This window comes from Macrobrachium rosenbergii, chromosome 14, assembly GCF_040412425.1.
Source record: "Macrobrachium rosenbergii isolate ZJJX-2024 chromosome 14, ASM4041242v1, whole genome shotgun sequence".
NCBI lineage: Eukaryota > Metazoa > Arthropoda > Malacostraca > Decapoda > Palaemonidae > Macrobrachium > Macrobrachium rosenbergii.
In genome coordinates, this window is record NC_089754.1 from 45,062,271 (window position 1) to 45,084,770 (window position 22,500).

Here is a 22,500-nt window from a genome sequence, read left to right on the forward strand (position 1 = left end):
ATTTCTAAACAGTGGACGGTCTCACTCCATGAAATAAAAAAAAATGAATTCGAAAAACAGGAAAACTGAAATCCTGGTGAAATTTCCAGGGGCTTCAATACGAAATTAAAACTTCTGAAGGGAATCAACTTGAACTTTGGAGTTTAGGGAAATGGTAAACATCGGTCATGCTCGAGATTCGCTTTTTAGAAAAATAAGTGAGGGACTTTGCAAAGCAGAAATGCTAAATGTACATAAATTCAATATCTCTTCGATGTTAGTATTTTATAATAATCATAAAAAAATCGATTACTAAGAGCATAATATAAGTATAATTAAGCTTGTTTTATTTTTATTTAATTTACTTTAAAGTATAATTAAGCTTATTTTGTTTTGATTTTATTTACTTTAAAGTATAATTACGCTTGTTTTCTTTTGATTTGATTTACTTTATTTTAATATGACAGAAACAAATTTGTGAAATTACCATCTCTGATATATGTCCGGATATATTTTGCCAAGAATGTTTATAAATGTGCAGCATCTTGAACATGAAACCTCTTCAACCAAACCTGATAATATTTTATAAAATAACGACAAATCCTGATTAATATTTTTTTAAGATAAAGACGCAACCAGGTTAACATTTTATAAAATTTATTCCGAAGAACGACTTCGACTCATTAGTTAGAGATCCGGGATCAATCACACGGGGAGAAATAACTGGACCCGTTCCCTAAAAAATCCACTGAGATCCTGTTGACCTAAGCAACCAGAATTGAAAAGGTAAAAAAAAAAAAGAATAAGAAAATATTACTTGACTTTCACTAGCAAGATTTTTTTGGAAAGATCAGAGGAAATTGAAAATTTCATCAGAAACAGAAAAATGGACGAAGCTTTCCTCTAAGAACGTGGGATTTTCCAAATCCACCTTTTCCCGAATCGTTTAATCTGCCCCCGATTTAAGTGAAGTCTTATAACCCCAACTCCCACGAACTTCAACTAAAAAAGTCAGCCTTTGAAATATCAAACACCTTTCAAACTTCATTTCTCTGTAGAGTCTTTCTGAATGCGCTGAAAGATTTCTAAGCTTTAATTAGAGTAGAAAATTATTAGTAAATTCCGTTTCAAGTAATTGAAAACAGTTTGTAGTAGGCGAGAAGTTACTGACTAGTTAAGATTAACTTGGAGTAAGCTAGAGATTATAAAGCTGGTCGGGAACAGTTTCTAGTTAGCGAGATAATGAATACCTAATCGAAAAAGTTTTAGGAAAGCAAAAATTCATTAACTAGTCAATAATCAGTCAAGAATAATTTTAAGTAAGGGAAAATCTATGAATTAATCAAGGACAGTTTTATGAGAAATTCAGTCAGTTACGAATATTTATTATTATTATTATTATTATTATTATTATTATTATTATTATTATTATTATTATTATTATTATTATTATTATTATTATTCAGAAGAAAAACCCCTATTCATATGAAACAAGCCTACAGGGACCACTGACTTGAAATTCAAGCTTCCAAGTAATTAAACAATACAAATTACATTCGCTTTCCTGTCTTCAAAAAAAGAATAAAAAAAACACACACACATACAGTTATCCAATGTCACTTCACTTAAGTGGAAGAATTTTCAATTGCCAATATTTCTATGTATTAATCTGGCTTTTGATAATGAACTTTTGATTGGCTACCTTCATATTTCTCTGAATCTGGAATCGACCCCAGATGTTTGTAATATGATCCCGAGCGAGAACACACCAAAGCACTTCAGATAAGCACAGGTCTTCTTCAATCACTGTACGAGATTTGAGGGCAAAATCACTTCCAGCACTTTTCCAGGGATGGAAGCAGATGAGAGTCCAGGGATGGAATCTGGAACTAGAGAAAATGATGAAAGTTAATTAATGAAGTTTATTTTATAAGTAAAACATAAAATCAACAGTACAGACACATATTCATTAATTGTAATTCAGAAGATAAATTTTAAGTAATATATTAGATATATGTTAGATCAAGATTGTGTTAACAGCAATATTATGACATACACCGCTCGTGTGTTCGAATTCTTTGTTTTTATCTTTTACAGATAAAAATACAGTTTATTGATATATTTGTGGATTTTTAACATACAACAAAGCATACGTAATTATCATCAGTGAGATTATATACATTTATATATATAGATATATATATATATATATATATATATATATATATATATATATATATATATATATATAATATATATATATATATATATATATATATATATACATATATATATATATATATATATATATATATATATATATATATATATATATATATGTATGTATGTGTATGCATATGTATATATATATATAAATACATACATACATACATACATACATACATATATATATATATATATATATAAATAGATATATCTATCTATATATATATGTTACTGGCTATATAAATTCTTTTTCAAAACTACTATGTTTGATCATAAAGATTGCTAGTCCTCAGAATTCTAAAACGTTCCTTATTTCTGTTCCATGTGCTAAGTGAGAAAATCGTTTGAAAAGCCGAAAAAATACTTTCTCAGATTGTTCCGGACAAATAAATTATCAATACAACATGAAGCTACCTAAAACTCATTGCTCATCGTTTTAAGATGCCAGAAGCACGAAGGGATGACATCCACCCTCTAAGAAAGAGTCGACTTAGCTTCTGGGGAGATTTTAATCTCGTTAACGTAATGACTGTGATGACTTCGCATTTTTTTTTTTACATTTTTACTTCTCTTACGAGAGAGAGAGAGAGAGAGAGAGAGAGAGAGAGAGAGAGAGAGAGAGAGAGAGAGAGGAGAAATTAACGACCATAAGAAACATGGAGTGAAATATATTTTTCTTTAGCTTATCACTTTTTAATGAGAGAGAGAGAGAGAGAGAGAGAGAGAGAGAGAGAGAGAGAGAGAGAGAGAGAGAGATTAACGACTCTAAGATAAATCGAGTGAAATATGCTAGTTTTTAGTTTATCACTTTTTAAGAGAGAGAGAGAGAGAGAGAGAGAGAGAGAGAGAGAGAGAGAGAGAAAATTATCGACCATAAGAAAAATGGAGTGAAATACATTTTTCTTTAGCTTATCACTTTTTTAATGAGAGAGAGAGAGAGAGAGAGAGAGAGAGAGAGAGAGAGAGAGAGAGAGAGAGAGAGAGAGAGAAATTAATGACTCTAAGATAAATCGAGTGAAATGTGCTATTCTTTAGTTTATCACTTTTTAATAAGAGAGAGAGAGAGAGAGAGAGAGAGAGAGAGAGAGAGAGAGAGAGAGAGAGAGAGAGAGAAAGAGAGAGAGAAATTAACGACCATAAGAAAAAATGGAGTGAAATATATTTTTCTTTAGCTTATCACTTTTTAATGAGAGAGAGAGAGAGAGAGAGAGAGAGAGAGAGAGAGAGAGAGAGAGAGAGAGAGAGAGAGAGAGAAATTAACGAATCTAAGATAAATCGAGTGAAATATGCTATTCTTTAGTTTATCACTTTTTAATAAGAGAGAGAGAGAGAGAGAGAGAGAGAGAGAGAGAGAGAGAGAGGAAATTAACGACTATAAAAAAATCGAGTGAAATATGTTATTCTTTAGTTTATCACATTTTAATAAGAGAGAGAGAGAGAGAGAGAGAGAGAGAGAGAGAGAGAGAGAGAGAGAGAGAGAGAGAGAGAGAGAGAGAGAGAGAAATTAACCACTATAAAATAAATCGAGTGAAATACGTTATTCTATAGTTAATCAAATTTTAATAATAGAGAGAGAGAGAGAGAGAGAGAGAGAGAGAGAGAGAGAGAGAGAGAGAGAGAGAGAGAGAGAAGAGAAATTAACGACTATAAGAAAATGGAGTGAAATATATTTTCCTTTAGCTTATCACTTTTTAATGAGAGAGAGAGAGAGAGAGAGAGAGAGAGAGAGAGAGAGAGAGAGAGAGAGAGAGAGAGAGAAATTAACGACTATAAGAAAAATGGAGTGAAATATATTTTCCTTTAGCTTATCACTTTTTAATGAGAGAGAGAGAGAGAGAGAGAGAGAGAGAGAGAGAGAGAGATTAACGACTATAAGAAAAATAGTGTGAAGTAAATTATTCTTTAGTCTATCACTTTTTAATGACTCTAAACTGTCATACACGTGAAAGCAATACTTTTCAAAGGAAGAAAATAAACGGGGAAGTTTACATGGAATATTGAAGTAACCAGTTTAAGCTGACAGGAAATGCCAGCATTCGTCATCAGGATAATGGAAACGTCAAACAAAAATACGTCTAATACAGCATTTGAACGGAAAAATAGATACTACATAAACATTTCGAAGAAATAAAAGATGAGATCCAAAATGCAATGCTTCCTTGCAGACGCAGATTTACCCTGTCGTTATAGACTCAGATATTTATTCGTAAATCCTTTCATTAGTAAGGCAAAACTGAGAGACGACACATAACTTCACAACCTGTGCCATGCTCACGAAGATTAAAATTCCACTGCATCCATTGAAAATGGAGAATAAGGAAAGAAAAAATCAAAGAAAAGAAATCGCATTCACACGAATATTCCGTCTCTTTCTAACAGAGGAATAAAAGTCATTCCAGTTTTCTCCCACGAAGGCAAATATGTCCTTTTTACCCGGAGTGTAAGCAATGTCGAGGCTTCCTTCAAGTTGGGGCATAAAGGAAGGAAGGAAGGAATATGATGGTTCTGAAGAATGCAGAGGTGGAGGCTGGAAAATTATGAAGCGGGAGAGGTGGGGGGTGGGAATTTTTTCCATGACATGAGAGTTTATAAACTCATGTCAATCCAGAGCACTGGTAATAGGGTGAGTAAGGTGTACGGAGAGGAAGGGAGGAGGGTACCCCTACCTCACTGATCACCAAGCGTTACAGAAATTGGCATCACATCTCGTTGGCCCAGTATGCAAACTCCTGTCAGGTCTGGAAATCCTTTTTTCTTAAAAGATTAGTGAGCGTTGAAGCAATGGGAAGCTGAAGAAGTTGGACAGCCAGGTAGGGAGCGACCAAAGAAGGGACGTTGCAAAGAACTTGCAATATCATTTACAGTGAGACTGCCAGACAAACTGTAGGTGTTACCCTTACAGAAGAAGTGAGTAAGTGGTAGGAGTATTTTATCTAAGATATCCTGCTTTATTATAAATGTCTTGTAGCCGAGGAAATATATTACTCATTACCATGTACATTACTTGGTATCTTATTTTAGAAACAAACACCGATTAGGAAAAATTCCACATCACCCGCTGTACAGAAGTATTCAAAAAGATTGAACTTGTTGAGATCAACTGTTTGTGTATTATACATGGTGCAAAAAGGATTGAAAAGGTGATAAGTCTGGAGGTACGCAGAGGTGATTAAAAAGTTTAGTGTGGGTGAAATGATACATTAGCGTTTTGAGATGGTTTAGACATGTGGAAAGAACGATGGACAACAGGACAGAGAAGAGAGTGCTTAATTCAAAAGTGTTAGGACAGAGAAGGAGAGAAAGACCTTGAAAGCACTGGACAGATGGAGTGAAAGATATATTGGAAAGGAAGGGCCATAATATCCAGGGAGCACTGGTGCTAACAAGACAGGTGAATAGCACCGAGTGTTTGGGGGCTTGATGTACTGTTGATGACCCTTCTATGTAGGTGTATCAAGTGGCTAATACACAAGAAATTCGCCTCTGCAGCTCCTCGCTTCTTTTTCCAGGCCATTCAGCATCCACACTTAAAATACATAAAGGAGGGTTGGCTCAACAATCTCGATTCCCTCCGGCCTTAATTTCCAAAGAAATTCCAAGCTTCCTCCTCGTGAAGTTAAAAGAGGTTGAGTTTGGTCAGTACTTGGGAGGATAACCACAATTGAACTTCACTTTCTTGGCATATAATGCCCCGTGACTATCTGTAGCAACATTTCTTAGAGTTATAGCCTTTATCCAAAAAATTAATGCTTAGAGACATGCAACAGACCTAGGAAGCATGTTGTGAGCAGTATTGGATCTTAATAAAACAATAGAAACCAAAAGAGCGAGCCCAGACAAATTAGTGCAAAGCAATTTCATTACTCAGTCAAAAGAGTTCAGTGGTCAAGGATCTTTTTATTTTGACCTTGAGAGAAGACGAAACTGAAGAAACACATGTCACAAAGTAAACACGAAGCAAAAACAGAGCAAGTTTGTTTGGGTTGAGAAGCTGGGTTTGTGTAAACACCGAAATTGTTCTTTTTCTTACCACCGTTTGTTGACTTGTGCCTGAGTACGAAGTGGTTAAAACAAACAGCTGGTCTTGTATATATAGTTTACGTAATAAATATCATTTTCCTCCCCTTTGTATATTTCCCCTCTTTCTCGATCCAAGAGTTATTATTGCATTTCTGTTTTCTTACTTTTATCGTTATTTCTGACTAATGACCTTTACTCTTTCGTGTGATCTTCCAACTTAACATCTGCTTTATCAGTTTCTCGAATTACTCATTATGGATGTCATATAATCAAACAAAGAGATTAACCCGTCGAGCCACCTTATCACATATTTAACCTGAAGAAATCAGAGATCTTCGGAGTACACATTCGATGACCATTTCCCTCAATTAATTCTCAAGATTAAGTACTCTCTTCTCCCTTCAGTGTTCCTAACTATTTTTCATTTCACTTTTATCTTCTCTTCTTTTCAGGGTCCTGAACGACTGATCTATAAGCCATTAAACAAGTGAGATATGGAAAATGTTCTCTTATTACATAAGTCTTAAAACAATAACTAAAAATAGATGTTAAAACAACAAGCATTTTTTGTGACCAAAAAATTCTTTCATTCTAAAGGAGAAAATTATAAAACCAATAAATATATTCACACATAATGAATATATATATATATAATATATTTATAAAAATATAAAATATATATATGATAAATATATATATATATATATATATATATATACATATATATATATATATATATATATATATATATATATATATATATATATATATATATATTTATAATGGACATATTTTATATCTTTCTAAATTACCTTCAGTCATTTCAGTATATATAATATGTATATATACACACATATATATAATGTATATATAAGCATAATTTCTATCAAAGGAATAACAATGTAATATAAAATACAAACAATTTGCTAGCAAATGACCTAGAATAAAGGTGACAGATCTTACACTGTTGTTGTAGCCATATACTTTGTAAATAATATATATATATATATATATATATATATATATATATATATATATATATATATATATATATATATATATATATACGTATAAGATAAGCACCTAGATACGGGAGATATCGTGAAAACGTCTTCAAAATATTGATTCAAAGTACAGGATAAATTAAGTACCTAATGAAGAGTATGGGAACATTCAATAAAGACATTTCTTTTGAAATTCCAAGTAAGAAATCAACATCACAGAAAGTTAAAGAAAAATAAAGTAGCCTGGAGGCTGAGGTACTCATTAGGCCTACTTAAATTTCTAAGGAAGAAATTCCAGAGAATAGCCGAGGTGGAAAATCCCCGTAGGAAATAGAAAGGGCCGGAAGCACAAGAAGTTAATTAAGATTATGTCGTGTATATTGTTGATTCAAGGTGTGTATGTGAACGGGATATTAATATAAATTTGTGAATGTAAAACATACATAAAACACACACATGATATAAATAAATAAATAATTATTTATATATTGATATAAATAAATAAATAAATAAATATATATATATATATATATATATAATATACATATGCTGTATATATATGTATATATTAAATTTGTATATATCTATATTATTCATTCCTAACATTTCATATAAAAGGAGAGAGATCATGTTCCTTGCTGTGGGTATGTTTTTATTTTTATCTTTATTTAAATTAAAACTGTCTTTAGAATACTTGAATATATATATATATATATATATATATATATATATATATATATATATATATATATATATATATATATATATATATATATATATATATATATATATATATTATATATATATATATATATATATATATATATATATATATATATATATGTATGTACACATATATGTATGCACATATATCACTAGGTAATATAAGGACAGTTGTGGTTTAAAGGGAAATGAATACACACACACACATACACACACATAGAAAGAAACATTATTTCTTTCTCTTGGTCACATAAAATTCAATGAATCTTCTCTCAAAAAGGTTTCTAGGTGTCGAAGACTAATCGATGGAATAAGGAGGAATGAATAATTTTCAGTAGTTAATTTCATTAGAGTCTCCCCTTCCTAATGTAGCTGATTTCACTTGTCCCCTTTTCGAGGAAATTTGATTACTGTAACGCTAATGGCTATCTACTCTATACTAAGAGCACTACTCCTCTATAGTCTCTCTCTATTAGATTTTGAAAATAAATTATATCCGTGGATAGCCATCAGGTCTTTTGTCCCTCCTAAGAAAATTATCCAAAGCTCCCTTATTCCTATGGCTAAGGGCATCATAGAGGCAAGTAAGAAGTGCGCCGAAGTTTCTTCGGAGCAATCGAGTTTTCTGTACAGCCGATACAGCTTATAATCAAGGCCACCGAAAATAGCTCTATCTTTCGGTGGTCTCGGTATAGTGCTGTGTGAGCCTCGGCCCATGAAACTTTAATCACGGCCCAGTGGTGGCATGTCCTATATCGTTGCCAGACGCAAGATTATGGCTAACTTTAACCTTAAATAAAAAAAAAACTACTGAAGCTAGAGGGCTGCAATTTGGTATGTTTGATGATTAGAGGGTGGATGATCAACATGCCAATTTGCAGCCCTCTAGCCTCGGTAGTTTTTAAGATCTGAGGGCAGACAGAAAAAATGCGAACAGAATAAAGCGCGGACGGACAGACAAAGCCGGCACAATAGTTTTCTTTTGCAGAAAACTAAAAATCATGAATCTCTTCACAACGCACTGTAAAAATCAGTTAATGGGCAGACATAAAGACAGACGTCTAATAGAATCACAGAGCTCTCCAGACGAAGGCAAGAAGCCAAAGACACCATTAAAGACAGCCTAGCAAGTCTCCGAAGACAACAAACCACTTAGAATGTTTTCGTCTCCGCTCGGAAGAGGAAAAAAGCCATACTAGTTTTTTCCAAGAACGAGGTACATGTGCCCTCTTTGCTCCAAGGTTATTGACTGCCGGCAAGGCCACAAGCCTCCTCCCACGTTAACCATTAGGGAAGAAACAAGGTGTAAAAGAGAATTGTGTTTGTGCAGAATTTTAGGAAAGGGTGGAAAACCCTGTCTTGAATTATCATCATCGCTCTCAATGCCTACTGACAGGATTAGTACTGCAGTAAGATTCGAAGTGCATTCCACTTCATTTTACTTATAAACAAATGGAGACGTAACGTTTGCAATTTTAAGATTGCAGCATTTCTTCATTTTGTCACTAGAAAGAATACGTTGTTATAGACCTATTCTCTACAGGTATTCTTTTATAAGACACTTCGTTGTTTTGTGGATTTTCTGATTTGTAGATTACTCATTTCAAGTCTTTCCATCAATGATGTGGAAAAATTATGTCTCAAGTTAAGTGAAAAATTATTTCAGCAGGAACCTTCAAACTACATCACATAAAGTTATTGGCTTTCTCGATTCCTTACGCATCAATTCAATAACGTCTGTCTCTGGTTATTTTTTTCTAAGGAGCAGAGGCTACGCAGGCAGGCAACCTAATGCACTTTTTTTTCACCTCAGGCCCAAAGGAAACAAGAATAAGGGAAAGAAAGGGAGAAAGGAGAGCGAAGCGTTAACTCAGAGGAAGCAACAGGCCCTCCAGCCTCTTGCAAGAACCAAAAAGAGGATTTCAAAGGCGCCGTTGCAAAGGCAAAGCCTCAACCCTGAACCTGACCCTGAAGAAGAAGAGGAAGAGAATGAGGACCCCAGCATAGCTGCACTTCAAACGGAATGGCAACAACTTGAGGTGGGAGGATAATTCCCGAGCGTTTTATCCGAGAAGAAGAGAACGCATTGCCACAAAGTAATCATGGCACGAAGTTTGCTTTGGTTGGGGAAACCAGTTCTTAGGTAAATACTACAATTTCCTCTTACCGATCTAGAATTGCACCGTGTTTAAGATCGCTTGTTTACCTGTAGCAGAGCGCGAATTGGTTAAGACAAACACTTTTTGTTTGCTTAATAAATCTCCTATGCTGCTCTTTCTTTCTCATTCTCTCGGTCTTTCCTTCTCTCTCACTTTATTTATCTATCTCCCCACCTTTTGTTTTTGTCGCGAAATTATGATACTATTTCTCAGTTCTCCTGAAGTAAGTTTGTGTGTGTGTGTGTGTGTGTGTGTATGTTCTGAAGTAATGTCAGTCACATATCCTACGGAATCGTCAAGAAATATGAGCTGATAATAACTGAATTGTTGATATGGACTGGAAAATACATATGGCGTATTCTCTCATATGATTTTCTCTCTATTGATTCATCATAGGCCCCTTTGAGTTTATTTCCACCAGTTATCTTCCTTTAATTGGCTAATTCATTGTTGAGTGTGGCAGACAGATATTGTAAATATTTCCTGGTCTACATACACATAAACAGAATGACTCTTGCATTGAATTGGAAGTGATAATAGCTATCAAACGTAAAACATATTCTGTTCATAATTATTTCGTAATGAAAAACTTAATCTTCATGAAAAGAAAAAAGATGCCGAGTGTAATTTCAGTAAGGAAAAATTCATACTGTGTTGATAACTCTTTTTTTTTAATTCTGAGCTAATAATTCTGTCTTAAAGATATTTTCTCTGTGCTTGCTGAGCGCAAATATACAAAGACTGCTCTTGGAAGAAGCATTACTAGACCTATCTTAACGTCTTAATCTCTGAAAGGTTAAAAAAAAAATGTTTGATTAACTTAGCTTCTCTCAGATAATCCAGGCAATAAATGAGGTTCGAGCTTCGAATACACGACGACTCTTGCAAGAAGCCAGGGGTAAATAACGACATTCTATTTTATTTTCATTCACACCTCAATGAAAAGTGCTTCCAAGTTCATTTATCTAGCCCAGGCCGGGGGTTGCGGGGAAAGGCACTAGCATGAGGCTTACTGTAATTCCAAAGTCAAGACATTCTGGTCTCTTGAGAGATAGACGGAGTAGTCTGGCAACGCTTCTTCTTCCAAGAAGCCTTTAGACGTTAAGTCTGATAATGCTTCTTCCACGAGGATTCTTATGTATATCTGCTCCTCCCAAGAAAAGGTAGAATAACTTCCAGACGAGATTCACGAATGATGAAAAACGTGTTGATCATAAGATTATACGGAATTAAAAAAATGATTAAATCAGAACTAAAAAAGAATTATGAGGGGAGTAAGAAATGTTTTTCCCACTGAAGATTATTTTCTTTTCATTACGAAATGGTTACGAACAGAACATAATTTCATATAAAAATAGTCTCAGCTACATTTCAGTTACGTAACGTATACAGCATTTTCTGCATATTTTTGAGAATATTTCTAGGCAATAATTTTTTTTTTTTCATTTTCAAGTTCTCACATAGCCTACTAATGAATTATATTCTATTTAAGCCTCATACTATGTGCTAGATATATATATGTATGTATATATGTATATATAAATCTATATACATATATATATACAATGTGTGTATGTATTTACTTCTTTTTACGAAATTCAAGGTAATCAGAGGATTACTTTTATCGTAAAGAAAGCATTAATCTCTTCTCAGCCAGTCTAGGATTACCTGGTAAAGCAGTTTCCTTCAGTTGTGTCTGAAGGGGTAATAGTTAAGCCTTACGAGAAGGACAGGAATAGATCCGTATTACACACAAACACACACTCACTATATATATATATATATATATATATATATATATATATATATATATATATATATATATATATATATATATATATATATATATGTATATATATGTATATATATATATATATATATATATATATTATTTATATATATAAGTATATATACATATGTATGTATATGGATGAATAATAATAATAATAATAATAATAATAATAATAATAATAATAATAATAATAATAATAATAATAATAATAATAATAATGAGAATTAAAAGCCACATTAGTGTTAAAAATATTTATGTACAGAGTTAAAATGATGAGAGACTTTCAGATATTACTCCATATTCCTCATCAGTCCTACTAAAACTCTGTACATAAAGATTTTTAAAACTACGGTGGCTTTTAATTCTCGATATTATAGCCTCGCTACAGGAGTTCCTTGGTTCAATAATAATAATAATAATAATAATAATAATAATAATAATAATAATAATAATAATAATAATGATTTGTTAAAGAGAATGGCAGCATCTGTTGAATTAATTTTATATATGGTCTTTTCAATTCTTCTTGTTATTTTCTTCTCATCAGGGCTGACATTTACTCATAACTGGCGTATGAGAAAATAATAATAAGAATTGAAAAGACCATATGCAAAATCAATTCAACTGATGCTGCCACTCTCTTAAGACATGTCTGAAAGAGGGTCTGCTCCAGTCATAATAATAATAATAATAATAATAATAATAATAATACCCGTTCAACCATCCTGTGTAATTGAGATTATAACTTCTTTAACTCCTAAACCTTTTGGATAAGCAAGGCAGACGATATCACGTAAGACCTGACTCAACGAACGATGCAGATAACCAAAAACCCAAACTGTTACCATTTACGAAACTGGGTCTTTGGTAAATATTGTCCATTCTTTTAAATTTATGCTCGCTTTGGTTATTTGGAGATATATTTGCACTAACAACTCTCTACTTTAGTGCAGAATCCCTGTCGTGGGTTTACGCCTTGAAAGTAAACTGTGTTCTTAGCCTGTCCTCCGAAATGAGATCTAGTGGCCAAGCAAATTAATGAATATTTGGCTATGTAGCAGTTTAAGTTTTGCCATGGAATATAGGAAAACAAAAACTGTAAATGCAAATACTTATTATTAAATACAGCACACAGTCATATAAATGCAATGATTTTACACATACATACATACATACATACATACATACATACATACATATACATACATACATACATACATACATACATACATACGTATAAAAAATGACCGGGATAGTAACCACTGATTTTCTCTAGACACCCCCTGTCAGGGGACACCGCTTATGTTGAAAATTTGTGTAACTACAAAAGCCATAGATTTACTTGAGTGCATATATATATGCGTATACGTAAGCATTAAAATGGATGTACTTATGCTATAAGTAACTGGGTACTTTTAAAAAAACGTAGGAAGAAATAAAAACATATAAGACATTCCAAAAGGAGCTTGTTCCCATTTTTGAGAACTTTCATTTTAACGTCATAACTCAGTTGAAACTGACACTCCATTACAAGGAAACTTTCTCTTCGCTTTAATCCTTTAGTTTTCGAACCCATTTTGACCCTCTGCTGATGACAACAGATCGGTAAGCCTAGTGCCGTGTTTTAATTAAGCTTCCTGTTAAGAACATGCTCGCTCTGGTTTCGTTAGTGGTCAGACCAGTGGGTCCTGCCTGGTCTTGTACTGTATAGCAAGTTTTGTTTTTGTGGAACCTTTTGAGAAATGGCACTTAATAACACGGAAACCTTTAAGCTATGTTATTTTTCGTCCATAATATTGGTTAATTTTCTTATTGATTAGAGACTTGACGGGTTATGCAGGCTAGCAAATAGGAGGAAAACTTTGACGCTTTAATGAAAAGGTATAGAAATATCAATTTTCTTCAGCTACCTCTAACCTGCTGCCCTTCGACCTCATTGTCACCAGTTGCCAGTTGCAACAGACCATTGAGGTCTGTTGCAAGTTCGTAAACTCTCTTGTGATGGGGGTGGGTGGAGGCTCCACGCAACAAAACATGAAAATAAGAAACATTTCGTCATTCATTGGAGCCCCTATCGATCTGTTTCTTTCATTAAATTCGCTTTATTCTTTTTTCCTTTTTTTCTTTGGCCTAATCAGTACTTTCCACCTTTCTGAAAACTTCGCTCGGAAGTTTCTTCTCAGAGAAGTTTTCTCCATTCTGTTCACGGACGTTCGCCCTGAGAAGTTCGTTCTCTACACGAGACTTTCGACCGAAGTTTTCTCATTCACTCGTCAGAGTACATTTTTTTCTTTTATTTTTAAGGTGAATTTGATTGCAATCTTGCCTCCCCGAAATAAAATAAGTAAAAAATGCGCCGAAGTTTCTTCGGTGCAATCGAGTTTTCAGTACATCCGCTACCGCGTATAATCAAGGCCACCGAAAATAGCTCTATCTTTCGGTGGTTTCGGTATAATGCTGTATGAGCCGCAGCCCATGGAACTGGTGGCCTATCCAATATTGTTACCAGAAGCACGATTATGGCTAACTTTAAGATTAAAGAAAATAAAAAAATAGTCTGGCTAGAGGGCTGCAATTTGGTATGTTTGATGACTGGAGGGTGGATGATCAACATACCAATTTGCAGCTCTCTAGCCTCAGTAGTTTTTAAAATCTGAGGGCGGACAGAAATAAAGTACGGAGAGAATTAAGTGCGGACCACAAACAAACCCGGCACAATAGTTTTCTTTTACAGGAAAATAAAAAAAGTCACATACACAAAACAAATAAGTGCTCACTGATGCCTGTCATCGTGTTTGCATGTCTGGATTTTGTTGATTATCGAGTTGTTGTTTCTTGTTTCTAATTTTTTTTTTCGTATGGGCTGTCTTTTATGTATAAACTTCCAGTATGTTACATATTCATAACAATCGATAAACTCTAGAATCTTTTCTCCAGTTGAATTACTGCTCACTTCATTTCCTTTTAAATCACTATAATAATTAAGTTTCAAATGAATACATTGCGTAACACTACGGAACAATTAATGATGCCCTATAGGTTCTGCTTTTCAGTATTCTGGCCTACCTGTATTTTTTCTCTTTATTTTCTAATTTCCCGAGATTTCAGGGAGTACTGACAGTTAATAAGTCTTCGACTTATTAACTCATTTATCTTTTTTTTTTTAAATTTTCTGCGGACTATACCCCAAAGAGGGCTCTAAAGGGAAATCAGTCTGCAGAAATAGACAATTTATAGGAAAAAATTATGAATAAAAAAGTATTAGGGAAAAGAAACTCAGACCGATACACCCGAATTCAAGAGGCGTCAGCAGAGAGCAGGAATGACTTTGCTCCTCTCTTAAACATTTGGAGGTCAGAAGTTCCTCAACTGCACTGGGCAACCTATTCCATATTTCAATTGCAGCATAAAGAAATGCCTCAGTGACATCTTAACGTTTTAATTTCCGTATAGAAAGTAGTGTAATGATTACAACCAGCTTCAGTCCTCTAACCAATGGGGTTCGTTCAGTCCTCTAACTAATGGGGTTCGTTCATTCCTCTAACAATGGAGTTCGTTCAGTCCTCTAACCAATGAGGTTCGTTCAGTCTTCTAACCAATGGGGTTCGTTCAGTCCTCTAACCAATGCGGTTCGTTCAGTCCTCTAACCAATGGGGTTCGTTCAGTCCTCTAACCAATGGGGTTCGTTCAGTCCTCTAACTAATGGGGTTCGTTCAGTCCTCTAACCAATGGGGTTCGTTCAGTCCTCTAACCAATGGGGTTCGTTCAGTCCCATAACCAATGGGGTTCGTTCAGTCCTCTAACAATGGGGTTCGTTCAGTCTTCTAACAATGCGGTTCATTCAGTCCTCTAACCAATGGGATTCGTCCAGTCCTCTAACCAATGGGGTTCGTTCAGTCCTCTAACTAATGGGGTTCGTTCAGTCCTCTAACTAATGGGGTTCGTTCAGTCCTCTAACCAATGGGGTTCGTTCAGTCCTCTAACCAATGGGGATCGTTCAGTCCTCTAACCAATGGGGCTCGTTCAGTCTGCTGACCAATGGGGTTCGTTACCCTCTGGGTTCGTCCTCTGACAGCTCATCTAACCAATGGGGTTCGAATCCTCTAACATGGGGTTCGGGGAAGTCCTCTTACTAAGTTCAGTCCTCTGACTAATGGGGTTCGTTCAGTCTTCCAATGGGGTTCTTTACCTCTTCTGATTTCAGTCCTCTAACTGCTTTCAGTAGAATGTTTATCTAATAAAATAATGTTTAGCCTTAACATTTCCAGCAAGGAAGGAGAATCCATTCCAGACTGTTTTCAGTAGAGTGCGTATCAAAAATAATGCGCCATGCATTTTCAAGCAACAAAACGTCTGATTGGGAATCTCATGAACCCATGACTATGCGATCGTGAAATGGCGTAATGATCCTTCTCAGTATTATTATTGCGCTATTGCAGCATGCTGGTACAATGGTTAGACGAACCTAAGCGCTCGAATGAGTGCTTAGTGTCTTCTGAGTAGTTCCTGTAGGAATCGTTTTGCTTTTCATTAAATGTCTCATCACTTACAGGAAATTCAGTGTTTTTGAAACATTTATTCAAACGGACTTAACGTTGGAGTAAATACTTGAACTTAATACAGTTAGAGTACGCTGATGTACTTTACAAGAGATATCGTTAATTTTTATCTTTGTCTTATTATTTCATAAGAGAGATACGAGCTCAGATTCACTCGTACTCTAAAAATAGAGAAGGTCAAATAAAGACGCATTGGTTTTTCATTTCCGCACAATAATCCCATTTCCTACAAGCACTCTCCACGCAGAATTCACATTGCGAAGAAATGGAATTCCATGACAGTGACCAAAGGAGTAATTCTAGAATGAGAATGAAAGACAAACACGTAAGAACATTTCTCTGTCAGTAAAAAAAATGAAAAAGATGGACGTAAAAGATACGCAGAGTAAATAGGATAAGCTCAGCAACAAGAATCGAAATTAGATGTTATTCTCAAGTATTTTAAAGCACAAATAAAGACGTATGAAGAGGAAAGAAGAAAACAATAAGATGAATCATTCTTTTCCGCGAAAGAAAGATTTTTGAATCTTTTCTCTGATGAAAAGTTTTATATAAGATGAACGTTTGTTAATTGCAAGTCGATAATAAATGTTTAAGATTTTAAAGACTTTATTTAAAGACATATATATAATATATATATATATATATATATATATATATATATATATATATATATATATACATATATATATATATATACATAAAACTAGGTAGACAGGCTTCCTGGTTTGTGTGTGTACATACCAATATTAAGTATTTCAGAAATCTGTTTTTCATTTTAGGTACACTGTATCTCTCCAGAATTCAAACGTGTTTTGCAAATGAAAACATTTCCTTTTAAATGGCAAACATTTTCAAAACGCTCAAAGCGAAGCCACCATCAAGATAGCGTGAAAAACAGCGACGGCTCCGTCATTAACTGTGTACTTGTATCCACTTCCTGTTTTTTGCATTTACCTTTTAATTATTCTTTTTAATCCGGTCTCATTATGGCAACTACAGATTCAGTGTGGAATTATATCACTATTTCCGTATTATTCATAATTTTACTTATTCAGATTATGACCATGAATAATCTCATGAATAATGGTAAATGGGAGTCCAATAGCACCCTGATGGGGGAACGAGACTTGCAAAACTACTCCTTATGTCCGATAAATAAGAGAAGAACAGGATAACTCTTCGATCTAATAAAAGTCTTCAGAATTATTAATACTGATTTCAAGATTTTCATCAACTACTGAACCTGAAATTGAGCCATAGCGCTTTTTAGACCGGGAGATCTCCATAATCTAATATATTATTATATTATTATTATTATTATTATTATTATTATTATTATTATTATTATTATTATTATAATGTAAAATGGGGAAAATATATATTCTAATAATTAACCTGGCCCGGGGATTATTGATTTTTACGGCAATATAGAACCTATAAAGATTATGCTACATGGTAACAATAAGACTTTAATTTGACAGAGCTAGCTAGAAAAACTTCAGAAGAGAGAGAGAGAGAGAGAGAGAGAGAGAGAGAGAGAGAGAGAGAGAGAGAGAGAGAGAGAGTGTCATTACATTATCATGTCCTCCAAGTATAAAAAATAGAGGTACACCATCCAGGTGTGTTAAATATTTACAAAAGACAGTGGAACTTGAGGGTGTTGGCTGAAAAGCTTAAGGATGCTTTCAAGAGAGAGAGAGAGAGAGAGAGAGAGAGAGAGAGAGAGAGAGAGAGGACATGGATTATGATACCTATTTTTAGAGGAAAGGTATAAGCATGCAATCATGGTAATAAGTTCCCTGATTACAGGTGAAAAATATAGCGATCTTCTGGTTGGAATTTAATGAAGAAGTTTGAAGGCAAGAATTTGAAATACAAGTAAGAGAGGTTTCGAAAGGAATAACGGCATTAAAAGAAGAAGAAGGAGAAGAAGAAGTAGAAAAGGAAGAAGAAGAAGAAGAAGGAGGAGGAGGAGGAGGAGGAGGAGGAGGAGGAGGAGGAGGAGGAGGAGGAGGAGGAGGAGGAGGAGGAGGAGGAGGAGTTGGCAGCAAAAATAACTGTCTTTGGGAATTGTTTCTTGCTCGTTCCCGAGGTATTAAAAAATCATTGTTTACGGGTGAAATATTTTTAGTACGGATTTCTGCAGAAATTCAATCAACAGCGTCGATCTTTTTCATGGAATGCAAGTTCTTCACGGGGCTGAATTCCGTGGGATACGTTCTTGTAAGGCTATTTTTAGGCACTGCTTTGTGAGTTCGTACGTTGTCGTTAGACTATTTTTCAATATTGCTGCAGTTGCTGGTGCGCTCTGCTAAGATAACCTTACATAATTCTACTATAGCTTTTCTGGATATATATTATATATATATATATATATATATATATATATATATATATATATATATATATATATATATATATATATATATATATATATATATATATATATATATATATATCACAAAGTAATCTGAAATTCTCCCTATCCTGCCCTCTGAATAATACTCTAATATACTCCCTCAAGTTTTATCTTCTATTCGACAAATCATTTTAACTGATTTCCGAATATTATTTATTCTAACCATTTTCTATTTGCCTTTTTTAGTCTTTCGCTCATTTCCAAGCCAGGAGAGGAAAGCCTGCATTCGATATTATTGCTCCTAAATATTTGAATTGAATCGGCCTCATTGATCCTTTCATCAGCAAGTGCTATTTCGTCCACTAATACGTACTCTGTTTCAATTTCTTTTAGATTTAACTTAAGCACCATTTCTCTAGATATATGATGCCTTCAATTAAGAATGTATTGTAAATTTTGTGTTTCTTTACTGATTAAAACAGCATCAACAACGTTTCCGAAGTCTGTCAACTTTCTACCGCTTCCTCAGTCTAAACCTTCACTTCCATCTCAACTACTTTATTCATTATAAAATCCATAAGAAGGTTAAAAAGCATGGGCGACTTACCGTCTCAACTCTCTCCTGACATACCGTCATATCGACGGAAAAACTACTTTAATAATGATGATGAAAATAACCAGTTTCTATTATTTAAAAGCAACAGCGTGCCGTTGGTGCTCCGCAGTGCGTATGGAAACTCTCCAGGTATATCAGATCTTTACGGACATCAAAACGACTCGGGTCTCTGTTCATTTCGATAAGAATCACCTGACTGATATCGATTTTTAAAAAAGGATGCGTGGCGTTGCTCACTTGTTGCTTCTAAACTGAACCCATCCGATATATTTGTGTATGTATGTATATATATATACATATATATACAAATATATGTATATATACACATATACTGTATATGTATGCATACACACACGTATATATATGTGTGTGTACATATGTGTGTATATATATACATACATGCATACATACATACATACATAGTGTGTATGTGGTTTTTATGAATTATCTTAAATCCAAGTTTCCTTGATACTAAATATGTTACTTCGTCCATCCTTCAGCTACGTTAGTAAAAATAGTTACATTAATCTTAATACCTCCAACTTCCGGTATTCTCCCGTTTCATAACCCTTCACCCTTCTCTCCATAAAAATGAAAAATACGAAGGAAAATGATATTAAAACTATTATGTTTTTCTCTCTTTTCTTCAAGATTTCTGAGGAAAGTGAAATGTCTTTTAGATTATTCACTCGGTTTGTCTTGGGGCACTGACAGGTTTTTTTCTTGAGGTAAGTTTATCATCACTCAAGGATACAAACTGAATTTGTTTTTTTAAGTGGAGGAGTTTGTTTCGAACAGGCTTTATCGCTTCGGCATTGTTACTACAAATGAAATAATTTTTTCAGTAAAAAATTATTTTTATTTTTCTCTGATATAAAAAATGTATGCAACCACTGAAAAAGAATGTATTTCCGTTGAAATATATGTTTTCCTATCCATTAAAATGATGTCTCTTTAGGAAGGAAATACAATATTATATCCCACAGAATTTGAATGCATTTTCCCACAGAAAAATATCTATTTTCTACAAAGAAGCGATGGGTTTTTCGCAGAAAAATTACGTTTTCGAAAAGGAAGGTTTTCCCCCGCGGATGACGTAATGTCTTCCTGGAAAAATATAATTCTTAAAAAGAAAAATTCCAGCAAGAATAATACATTCCTATTAAAATAATTCTTTCCCTGAATATGTAATTCCACAGAGAAATGATGTTCTCATAAGAACGTTGTGTTCTCCCACATTAGAAATTACTGTTTCCCATCCATGAGTATTAAGTTTTTCCAAAAGAAATGCAGTTTTTTTTAAGAAATGTTGCATTTCCTTTTTCGAAAATACATCTCCATGTTTATATAAAGAAAGTATCTAAAACAAAATAAAAATCTTCCTCTGAAAAACTGTTTTCCTTTCGAAAAATTATGTATTTTCGAAAAGAAAGGAAAGTAATAATTTCTAGTAGAAAAGTAATGTAACTTACCATAGTAAAACCATTTCTATGCCCATAGATAAACCATGTTTCCTGATAAAAAAATGTTTTTAGATAAAAAAAAATTTATATGGGAAAATGATTGTTTTCTGATGGAAAGATATGTTCATTTAGGAAAACAAGGTGCTTTTCGTAAAAAAAATAGTTTCACAGAGAAAAATAAGGTATTTATTTTATAAATATATACTTTTTTATTGAAAAATATTTTTCCCATAAACAAATAATTGTTTTATGATGGAATAATATTGTGCTCTCAGTAAGAACAATTATGATTATTTGAAAGTCTACAATTATATCACAGAAAATGTGTTATCCCCCTTTGAAAACTGATGTTATCAAGCTAGAAAGAAATGTATTTTCCATTAAGATAATGAATTTTTCATTAGAAATCATCAATTCTATAAAAAAAATTTTCCCCTTATATAAATATTGTTTTCCATTGTAAAATTAATGTTTTTTCATAACAGTTCATCTGTTGGAAAAAGTTTGGTTCTCAGAAGGAAAAAAATACTTATTTTTCCTTAGAAAAAAAGTTTACCTCATAAAAACTTTTTTCTTTATTGAATTTTTTTTTTCAGGTAAAGTCTCTACTTTCACGATTAATTAGGTGACCTTATTCAGGCTCAGGGAAGAATTAAAACACGGAGGAAGGAGAAACCGAATAACCTGGCTGTTGACGGAGAGAAAAGAACAATAGGGTAATCGGTGTGTCTGAGAGGAACTGATTTCCGGTACATAAACAATGTGTGACGTGTTTTTCAGCAGAAAGGTAATGTTTTCCGATAAAAACTTGCTTCCCAAAGGAAACTGTTTTTCACCGTTTTGCTATAACATTGTTTTTAACATTAACGATATGTTACCATGAGAAATAATGTAATGTAATTATGTCACCCTGTAAGAAAATTGTCTTCTAATAGAAGAATTGGTTTTTATCATAGAAAAATTCAATTTAATCATAGAAAATATAGTTTTAATCAAATAAAAATTATTTACAATCATGTGAAATTTATTTTCAATCATACAAAATGAATTTTTATCATACAAAAATTAGTTTTAATTATAGAAAAATTATTTTCTATCATAGAAAATTATTTTCTATTATAGAAAAATTATTTGTTTTATCCCAGAAAAATTTGTTTTTATCATAGAATAATAATAATGTATACCATAAGAAACAGTTGGTCTATCGTATTAATCATAAAAAAAAATCGAGAAAAAATTATCCCAACAAAAATAAAATACTTTCCCCTTATAAAAAATATTTACCTCAATCAAATACTTTCCCGTATAAACTAAAGGTATCTATCCCTAGAAAAAAAAAATGAATTTTCCTCTTAGAAAAATAATGCGATTTTCCCCCAGATAGAAAAAAAAATATATTTTAGTTTTTCATAAAGGCCTCATGAAATTGGATCATAGTTCAGATAGACGAGATGTATTTCAGTGCTGTAATCAAGTTTCCCTCGTTTGATCTAATACAGTTTTCCTCTCTTGATCTCTGGGCATTATGACCCCAGATCCTTCTAAATTAGAAATTCTCTCTCTCTCTCTCTCTCTCTCTCTCTCTGACTATCTCTTC

General features: G+C 33.3%; 1 protein-coding gene across 3 annotated transcripts in view; it reads right to left on the bottom strand.

Annotated features, from left to right (window-relative positions):
* LOC136846057 (uncharacterized) overlaps nucleotides 1-22,500 on the bottom strand; it is a 155,711-nt gene that overhangs the window by 77,425 nt on the left and 55,786 nt on the right. The window contains exon 2 of one of the 3 annotated variants that reach the window (XM_067116735.1): nucleotides 1,682-1,868. The exons of the other annotated variants lie outside the window; for them this stretch is intronic. The gene's annotated coding sequence lies outside the window, so the exon portion shown is untranslated. The remainder of the gene's footprint in view (nucleotides 1-1,681; nucleotides 1,869-22,500) is intronic. 3 annotated transcript variants of the gene reach the window in all.